At 45.7% G+C, this 10,206-nt stretch overlaps 1 long non-coding RNA gene across 1 annotated transcript; it reads right to left on the bottom strand.

Moving 5' to 3' along the window:
* Positions 1-2,700: 2,700 nt before the first annotated feature.
* Positions 2,701-6,543, bottom strand: LOC135828181 (uncharacterized). The gene is made up of 2 exons (XR_010555581.1): positions 5,906-6,543; positions 2,701-3,368 (listed from the first exon to the last, which is right to left on the bottom strand). It is a non-coding gene; the product is annotated as an uncharacterized LOC135828181 (long non-coding RNA).
* Positions 6,544-10,206: the final 3,663 nt, after the last annotated feature.

The following is a 10,206-nucleotide window of genomic DNA, read 5'->3' as shown; positions in this document are numbered from 1 at the left end:
ACCTCCATCAAGATGCTTGATCAAGTGTTGTGATAATGGCACTGTTTGTTTGTTTTTACAAAGAAGTGTGGGAAAGATTACAATGCATTATAATTCATAATTGTTCTTTGCCTTGTACTGTGCAGACCAGAATGCTTCGCTATCAACTCCTGGCTTTCCATCGGCATGGTGTTCAGCTGCAGCGGCATCTGGTCCGGGGAGTTCAAGTTGCTGGACGGCTGCACTGACACAGGATGGGTTTGCGTCGGCAATGCGATACGGCAGTCATCCCACATCACAAGCTACATGTTTATGTATTTTATATTGTCGCTCGTCCAGCAACGTCAAGGCTCTGCATGTAAACACAGGAGAACACCATAATACTACTCAGGGGATAATAATTTTGGATATCAATTTCGTGACAATTATTAGATTCACACAATATTCACAACGTATGCAACACGATGCTGTCTATTGACACTACTTCAAACTGAAGTGCTCACTACTCCTCTCCCGTTTTCATCTCCCTCTACCTTATGAATACTCTGCATTACTGGTTTCGTTTCTAACCTTTCCATTGCTCCCAGCTCCCAGTCTTATTCAATGCACAGCACCACCTTGACAGTCATTTTTGTGATTTGATGTACACATACTTTGAAGTTCAAATTCGAATTACATGATCAGATTTTTGTTCCACATTTTCTATTTATTTTTACTTCAAGCACAACCCTACCGATGAAGGGAGAGAAGCAGCAAAGACACCTACTGAGTCTAATAACTGCCACTGTCAGTTCTCAAACAAAAACAAATTTTGTCGAATTGAAAAATCTCACCTGTTAGTGTTGCTCACTAGCCACTAGTGACTAGAGTTGTTCGTCCACGAAATTTGCAATATGCCACTACGGTACCAGCAAGAGTAGGTAAGTTGGCATAGAACAACAGCTATGCAAAGCCATGTTCATCTCCTCTTCACTTTGGAAGGCAGTACAAGCACCCTTCATACCTCGACATTGCCTTGGAGTGGAAGCAAATTCACCATGAGTTTTCCAATTCGCTACGATCGATCTCGGGGTGATGATCGTGTCTTCTTCATCACCACTGCAGCCTGGACAGCCTTCGGGAAGACATGTGTCACTCTCCTGCTCAACAGATTCCTACATCTAGATTTGGTTACCGTCAGGGAACGAAACAGAGCTGCAAAACACCAAAGTAATTGTTTTCTTCCATTCAATTACACTGCTGAACATGCACAGCATGGTGACAGCTAAGCAGTACGCACGTCATCAAGGCCAATTTCCAAATATGGGAGGTGTTATTTATGAAATTTGACACAGTTCCTCTTCTCTGATCGGCTCGAGACATAGCTCATCGGAATCAGTGCCCAATTCTCCTTCGGATAAGCCATACTTATTTTTGGCGTTCAGTTTCCCTTTAAATTATTTTCTGAACTTCACTGAAGCGGCTGTGCTCCTCGCTGGAAACAAACATGTTGGCAACTGAATATGCACGTGCACGTATCTCAACGTTTAGAGCCTTTGCAAATGGTGTCATGATGGCCGGTCGCGTCGGCGGATTGGCTCATGCCCACATTGCATACGTGTACAATCAACTACCTCTGCCATCTCTTGTACAATGAAGCAAGAAGAGCACTGACATACATACATGTACGCAACATGATAATAATAATTTATGTTATAATGTTCATGGACATGCATCGTGCATGTACCCTTCACCACGTAGACTTACCGCCTCACCCTCGCCGCTAGTCGCTGCATCTGCCACCCTGGTACATTATAATACCGGGCATGCATGGCGGTGGCCTGGCACAAGCGAAACTTGCAGATAGGATGCAGACTACTCCCAGTGCATGTGGTGGGGTCCAACGCTACATGTACATGTATGTCGGAATATGTCGCGTTTTACACACGCCTTGGCCAGGGGAATTCGTGGCGGTGCAGTGTTCTCAGCCCGCTGACATAGTCATTGACAACATGTAAGATACGTAACATGAGGTACATTGTAGATCATGTAAACTGTTCATGAGTCATGAACAGCTATCATGCCATGGGCTCGAGCTCTCGGCCTCCCGTACCGTGTGCAGTTTGCGTTGTCAGCTAAAACTAGTGAAAAGGTGCAATCCCTGGCGCGAAGTGTCACCTGGGGACGGTCCCTTGCGACAATTCGACAATCAGGCTAGACATGCACAGTGTCGGTGCAGTGCTAGTAGTGGGCAACACGCACGCCATCGATGCGCACGGATGCCGCGACTCACACTGACAGACGTAGCATGCTACCAAGCACTAGCAGAGCGCAGAAAATCGCACAGCATGCATTTTATCTAAAAAGAATGCTCACTGGACTCAGACACTCTATCCCATGGCCATGGTCTCATAGAGAATGTAGTACAATGATGTTAGTGTCATCGACATACCACTACTGGCAATACTGCACTGCACTAGCGTGGCGTTACTCTTTTCAAACCTCTGATGAGTAAACTAAAAGTATCGTACATGTGAGTCCGCATACACTGTACAATCAAGAGTACATAACCCCCTGGGGGGGGGGGGGGGGGGGGCTAACAATGCATGTACTCTTGATTGTACAGGTACATTGTATTCGGGTTACCACCGGCTACACGAAGTTGTCATCGTCATTGTTTTCTTCTTTTTTTGCTAGCCACGTTTGTTACATGTAATACCAGCCTATGACAAGTACAAAACGTGAAAATTACGGGCAGCCTTTTCTTCCTGAATAGGTGTTGTTTTCAACACGCAAGCGGAAAACCAGGAATACAGAATATCAATGAGAAAGAACGCAAGCAATAACAATTCTAGATGATGCATTGGACAAGGAAAAATTATGTTTTCACTGAGGTCTGTGTGTGCGTGTGTGTGTGTGTGTGTGTGTGTCATTGTGTGTATGTTGCGTGTATGATGTGTGTGTGTGTGTGTGTGTGTGTGTGTGTGTGTGTGTGTGTGTGTGTGTTTGGTGTGTTCATGTATTTTTTAAATTCACTGGGAACAATAAGAATCATTATTGTCTGATCAAGCACTCAGGTGTACTGCTTGAGAATTGAGGCGGTGGTGGCTCGCAGCCATCTCCGGAACACTTGGCTATCCACACCATCTGGACGTGTGCTGGATATCATCTCAGCCACAGCATGCATGGCAGCAACGATCGTCTCAGGCCGCTCCACTCTCTTATAGATGTCTCCATGCCGTTCGCAGCTGAAGCCGGACGAGAAGAAGGCAAACTCGGTGGTGCCCCGGGAGCAGGAATAGACTTTCTGCGTTCCGGACACCATGTGGCCGCACACGAACATTCCGTTGTCGCCCAGGTACGAGGTTCCGCCGCATTTATTAATTGTCCATGTGGAGGGTGAATAGTCACTGTACAGGACACAACACAGGGTGACAGGGCACATCCCTTACTACTACTACTACAACTTACAAGTACTACAAGGACCAAGAAGTAGAGCTTGAAAACTAGTGTTGCTGTTGCTGCTGTTGTCTATTTTTACTTTACTTCACCAAGTGAACAGGCATTTCTGCCTCAGTTCTCGCCAGGCCCGGATACCTACATGTACGTACGGTTGCGCTCACTGAAATCCGATGCAACGTGCAAAGCTGGCGCCCTCAGCTTCCACGGCCCTTGACGCCCTGGAAGTGGAATGAATGCGGCCGGACGTGCACATGTATGCACACAATGATGTAATCGGAACTGGTCCAGGGCGTCAGCTTTGCACTTTGGGTCGGATTTCAGTGAGCGCAACTGTAGTTCCGACAAAATGATGAAGAGTGCATGTACAGTTCGTTGTGACTCTGAGTCTGCGTTTACACGGAGAGGAAATGAAACGAATTGGAACCAAAACGCACTGCCCTGGAATAGCCAAACCATTTACACGAGAACGGCAAATCGTTTTGAACCGCTTACGCGAAAACGGAAACGGCCGATAAGGCTGGAGTTGGGACGGGCTGGCCTGGCGCAAGGGCAGGAAGCAACACACTAGTTGGAGCTGGCTATCTCATGAACGCTGTTAGTGTACGTGGTTTGAATATTTCCCATACCTGCGAAATGGTTTCCATGACCACATTCCGTTTCCAATCGTTTTCACCGTTTACACGAGAGCGAAAACGTTTTGAAAACGTTTCAAAACACTTTGAAGTGCGTTTCAATTCCGTTCCGTTTCGGGTGCGTGTTCCTGCATTGTCATGCAAATGATAGTAGTAAACGCAACGCAATCGTTCGTTTCAGCCGTACCTCGTTGTCGTGTGAACGCAAATCGTTGTCGTGCAAACGAAGCGTGAGCTTCACGCACGAGACGATCATGCAGTAGTAGTAGTAGTAGTAATATTTAACTAGGGAACTCCCAACAGGCATTGCCTTTTTACTGGGAACCCTAGGAATACTTGTATGACAACAGATGACAGAATGAATCATACCTGTACAGCCATGTAGGATCTCGGGATACTGGTATACATAGGATTCATTGGATACTCGGATGGAGAGCCAAAGGTTTAATTTATAGAAGAAGAGAAAATGGACCAAGGAGCTACAAGTGACGCTATAATGTCCACTATTATTATTTGAAACTCGGATGTTGAGCCATAAATAAATGTAGAAGAGAAAAGGACATATGGATACGAGTTAAGAGTAACTCTCCGTCACTGTAACTGGATACTTTATACAGTCAGAAAGTGCAATAACTAGGCACACAACTGACAGAGTACTGAGACATTCGACGTCCTGACACCTAGCTTCAACACATCTCCGTAGCGCTAACCGACAGCCTTCCAACTTGGAAGGTTCAAAGTTATGGAAAGACCAAAGAGGGGAAGGCAAGCGCAACGAAAACGAGCAAAAGCTACAGTCCCAACGGAACAAAGAATGTCGATTGTTACTGGACGATGACGAGACCAGTACGATATTTGACAAAGCGGTCTAACTACAATTCGAAGCAGCAAAGCAGCACACCACCCAACTTGGGTGGGTCATAAAATTATTTTTAATATCAAAGATAAGTATTAAAAGAAAGGGGAAGCTTTGCGAAAACGAATTGTACAAGCCGAAATGTGTTGAAGCTAGGTGTCAGGACGTCGAATGTCTCAGTACTCTGTCAGTTTTGTGCCTAGTTGTTGGACTTTCTGACTGTATATAGTATCTAGTTACTGTGGTGGAGAGTTACTCTTAACTCGTATCCATATGTCTTTTTCTTTCTACTATTATTATTAAATTTTTGACAGGGCAATCCCCACAGGCCTAAGGCCTTCTTACAGGGTACCCTAAATGTGCCAATCCAAGGTTACGGAAGCGAGAAACAGATGTGCATAGGCGAATGTCAGCAGATAGAGAGTTCCAACGATCTGAGCCTAGAAAACTAAGAGAAAAAAACCCATACCGATTTGAAGCAGGGGGAAGAGTAAGGGATGCAGAAACTTGAGAGCGTGTACAGGAGTTTGTATGTGACGATGCGCTGCGCAACGAAAAACAACTAGAGAGTAGGGGACTAACACCAGCAGATACTGTTGCTCAATGAAATCCGAGAATGCTGGAGCCAAGTACAGCGAAACCTGTGTGAGACGACCGCTCAAGGGACCTGCAAAATGTGGTCTCTGTTCCCGGGTGGTCTGCTTATCCAGGGTCGTTTGGCTGCAAATAGCATCCCTTTGTCCTATCCTGGTTACAGTGGTCTTCTGAGGCAGGTGGTCGCCTTGACAGGTTTTACTGTACGTACCTGTGGCGGGCGGGGGGGGGGGGGTGAGCAGCCCTATAGGCCTAGGCTCTGCGAACACTGGGATGCGAACTGGGGCAGGACGTAAACTAGACTCATCCCGTCGGTTTTCATGGAACAGCACTGTACATGTTCAAGAAACTCTGGCGGTCAGGAAGAACAGTTTTGGCCAGTTCTAAGGAATCATTCACTTACTAATCATAACAGTCTTCCACGGGACAGATGCTGATCCACTTGTAATAGGTTGGCATGGCTGATGGGGTTGCTCCACGAAGACAACCTATTGATATCACCTGCCCTTTGCGATCTTCTAGGCGTCTTTTACCGTCTGGCTTTGCAGTCTGGTCCCCGTGGATTTAGAGTGTAAGTGGCAAACAGATACTGCAAGTACCTGCTGGGATGTTTGTCTTGGTCTGGACAGCAGTACGTACGAGTAGCAACGATCCACCGTCACTACATGTACACTACAGAAGCAGAGAGAGAAATGAGAAGTAGAACTGCCGCTCGCATGGAACCATAACTTATATACCCGTCCACATCCGGAGGCGGTACTGTAGCGCATGTTGTTGCTTGTTCTGATCTCGGTAGAGGCGCTTGCCTATGCATGTAACTTTTGTTCAGCGGCTGCGACCAAACAACCACGCGGTCGCAGAAACATCGTAGCTTGCTGATCAGCGTTTCGCTTTCATGCACCCTTTCGACCCGACCAGACCGGTGACCTGGTGACGGAGAATAATTAATTTTTATTTTCCCTCAGAGCTGCGCTTACTCATGAATAATCCCTTGCCCGCTCGTAAACGGTAAAGACAAGTAGCCATACCCAGTGAGCTGGCGGGGGGGGGGGGATGAAGCGTAGGAATTGAATCCCGGAAGAGCAGCTAGTGCTTGCTTGCCTATGCGCGCTTTACCTATTAGTCATTCAATCATTATCTAAACCTCAGTGCAACTGAACACTTACATGATTGTACTGTACAGTCATGTAGATAATTATAGAGCCGCAACGCAACTCGTCATTGAACTGAAACTCGACAGGCTACTACTACTAATTGTCTATGGATGATGACGCTAGCGGAATCGTGCTGTAGATCTGGAGAAGCGAGCCTGTAATCCTTGTTGTGCACGGACCGCTCTCACTCGCAGTTCGCAAAGGCAGCGCCATGGCATGCCATTGCATGGGGCATTTCCCACTGCCATTGGCACGAATGCGTGCAAGGAGAGCGCTATTTTTACTGTTCCGTATTCATTCTCCCGTTCTGCCAGGTACATGTATGCACCCAAGCAATCCGCACATGATCCGCACCTGATCCGTAGCATGCAGTAATCATGTCCATAAGTTCTACGTGTATTTCGAGTACAATCATAATATTATTATGGACTCTAGCAATCATTACTACAGTTGCAGATACGACTACGAGTACAGATCAGCAGTAGATGAACACGTAGAAAGCGCGTCAGGGTGAAACTTTCGCCTTCTTTCAAACTACATGACTGTACTGTCACACGATAAATTTCTGGACACATTGGGGAAAGCCCCATGGACGCCAATCATCATCTCACCAAGTGACGTGCCTGAATCGGGGAAACCCCATTGCCAGCCAGTACCAGAACACCTTCTCGTGCACGTACACCATGTACACGGACATGTACAAGTCCACATCACGCACATGCACAATACAGCCATGGTGTTAGAACTGATAAACCTTGTTTTGCTGAAACACGACTGACAGTGCAACAACAAGAAGTCTAAGGCAACTCCCTACAATGCAGAGCCTGAGAGTCAGAAGACTCAGAACCGGGTCTAACAGCCAATAGTGGCCAAGTCTTGGAGTCATTCCCAGTTGTAGTCAGACGATTCTTACAACGACTGTTATGTGAACAGCTTCCTCGGACACAAGAATGCGATACAACTGAGAAGAAGGCCACACTTCAGGCTCTTGAACAACATCTCGAAGGTTTTCACTAGTAGTAGTATAATTTGAAGTACTTTCAACTTTTCAAGCCTCACCGCCAGGTGAAACACAGACAAAACTAAACGCACAAGAAGAGTGGAGAGGTGATAGAAACAGCGCAAGGAAGAAGAGCTAAAACAGCAGCCAGTTGCCTGGTGATCGTAAAACTCAGAGTTGCGACACAGCTTCCAATCTCTCTTGTGTAAAACAACAGCCATGAATGCGTGACCGGTCGACCCAGGGACACAGAAAGAAATGGGGGAAAGGTGCTCGGTCGGCGAGACATTCAACATACTCTTGCAAAACTTGAAAACTAAACTCTTACACATGCATTATCAAGAGTCCATAGCTCTGGTAAAATGCACAAGCCTGATTGACTGGGCACTCGTGCTGGTGCTGTTTTCATGCATCTGGTGAAAACGATCTGGGCATAGCTGGTTAAAAAAAACTCACGGTTCGCGTGAGACTCGGCCAGTGATTCAAGTAGGGAACGAGTTTTCCACAGCCGCAGGAGCGCCGCCATCCTCATGCATCAAGGCACAGGTGCGGCTCTTTAAAGCGGTCACCGGTGGGAGGTGTGTAGATCACTGAGACCCACCGCCCCGTCCTCTTCTTTCCTCATTGTTCACCCTCCAGTCGGCTGCTACTTGCACCGAGAGGCGCACTAGAGGGCAGTCTTTCTCATCACTTTCTTTGCCCACTGCTAAAACTAAGGTACATGTATGGCATGGTCATGGCAGACTCAGCGGAGGACACTCAGGTTGGTTGTAACTCTGTGTTTCATAATAATAATAATAAAAAAATAATTTGAAACTAGGACGGAGGCAGAAAATATTACAAAAAATGTATTGTCTACGCATGCATCTACGCAAGAATCACCACCAGCCAATTAGGAATTTAGGACATGTGTCAAAAAAAAGGTATTGAATGTTTTCGTTCCGTTCTTCTCAAAATACTACAGGGAATGATGGAAATAGGCTAAGAGACTACAGCTACAAGGAAAAGAAGTTGTTCAGAGATACATCACTCCAATTATGTGTAGAAGTTTTGGAGACTCCACTGTAGCCAATACTTGAATCCATACATCCTGTACACACACCTTGTACACACTCTCTCTAACTTCCTGATGATGGGCCTTGCCCGAAAATTTGATCTAATGTACAGTCGTCCCTCTCTAATCCGGCACTTTATAATCCAGCACCCTCGATAAACCAGCACAATTTTCAGTAGCCAAAATGTCTTCTTCATGTACATTGCAGCAGTAAATCAGATTTGTTAATCCAGCACCCTCCCTAATCCAGCAGATTTTCGTGGCACAAATGGTGCCGGATTATAGAGGGACCACTGTATATCAATTGCAGTGTAGCCTAGAGACCGTTAGTGAGAGTGTGTACAAGGTGTGTGTACAGGATGTATGGATATGTGTAGAAGTGACACGAAAAAGAATAGATGTGAAGAGTCAAGAAAACAGCATGCAAATCCAATAAGTGACAAAACCGTATTGACAAGAAAAAGAGAGAAAATATCAAGAGATCATGGGATCTATTTCGCACCTTCACGACGAACAGTGCCAAACAACTGCATTCTCCTTCTGAACACAAAGCTGTAGTTGTAGTCTCCTAGCTTATTTCCATCATTCCCTGTAGAATTTTTGAGAAGAAGGGAATGAAAACGTTCAATACTTGTTTTGACACAAGTCCTAATTGGTTGGTGGTGATTCTTGCGTAGATGCATGCGTAGACAATACATTCTCTGTAGTAATAATAATAGTTACAGTTCGAATGTCACTCATGGAAGGATCCATGGGCTTAACGCATCTGTCAATGAAATCCAGGCAGAAGAGCCAACAAAAGGCAGCTCAATATTGTTTGAACGTATCGCAGTAAGAACCAGTTTCATGCCGCTAGGCAATCATCAGACAACTCAACTCAACTCAGTTGTCTGATGATTGCCTAGCGGCATGAAACTCAGAGTTACAACCAACCTGAGCGTTCTCGGCTGAGTCTGCTATGTACTAAGCTCTGTCTCTGACATTGAGCACTCTCTGCAGCTCGGGAATCAACGGATTTGTATCGCATGTTCTCTATTTCTATCATTGGCGCTGATGGATGAAATTCTCTGCCTGTCGCTTGTGGTCAAGTTGCACATCTATCCGCTTTTGTTTCGCTCTGCAAAAAGCACTTAAGGTTCCCTGTAACAAAGACAGCAACGCCTGTAGGGCCTTCCCTATCAAAATAAATCGCCGCAATTGACCCAGAATTAGGAATTTTTTAATTCGTTGAGGTTTACTGGTACATGTAGAAATGCAAATGTTCAAGATGTATCCATCAGATTAAACTGCTGAAGGCCCCAATGCATATTCAAAATGCGCTTAACTGGTTTAACTCCTCTTCGTCAAGTCGTAATAAACTAAAATTCCCTATTTCAAGAAATAACTCAATGAGTCGCTCGCCTGTTTTCATTAGCTATTGTCTCTGGGACTCGCTTCCCCAAAAAATGCAATCATGTGAAAACATTTCTGCCTTTGTTCGTGATCTCTCGGACCAT

This window comes from Sycon ciliatum, chromosome 12 (assembly GCF_964019385.1).
Source record: "Sycon ciliatum chromosome 12, ocSycCili1.1, whole genome shotgun sequence".
NCBI classification, from domain to species: domain Eukaryota; kingdom Metazoa; phylum Porifera; class Calcarea; order Leucosolenida; family Sycettidae; genus Sycon; species Sycon ciliatum.
Note: the sequence above shows the minus strand (reverse complement) of the source record. Positions and strands in the feature narration are given on the sequence as shown.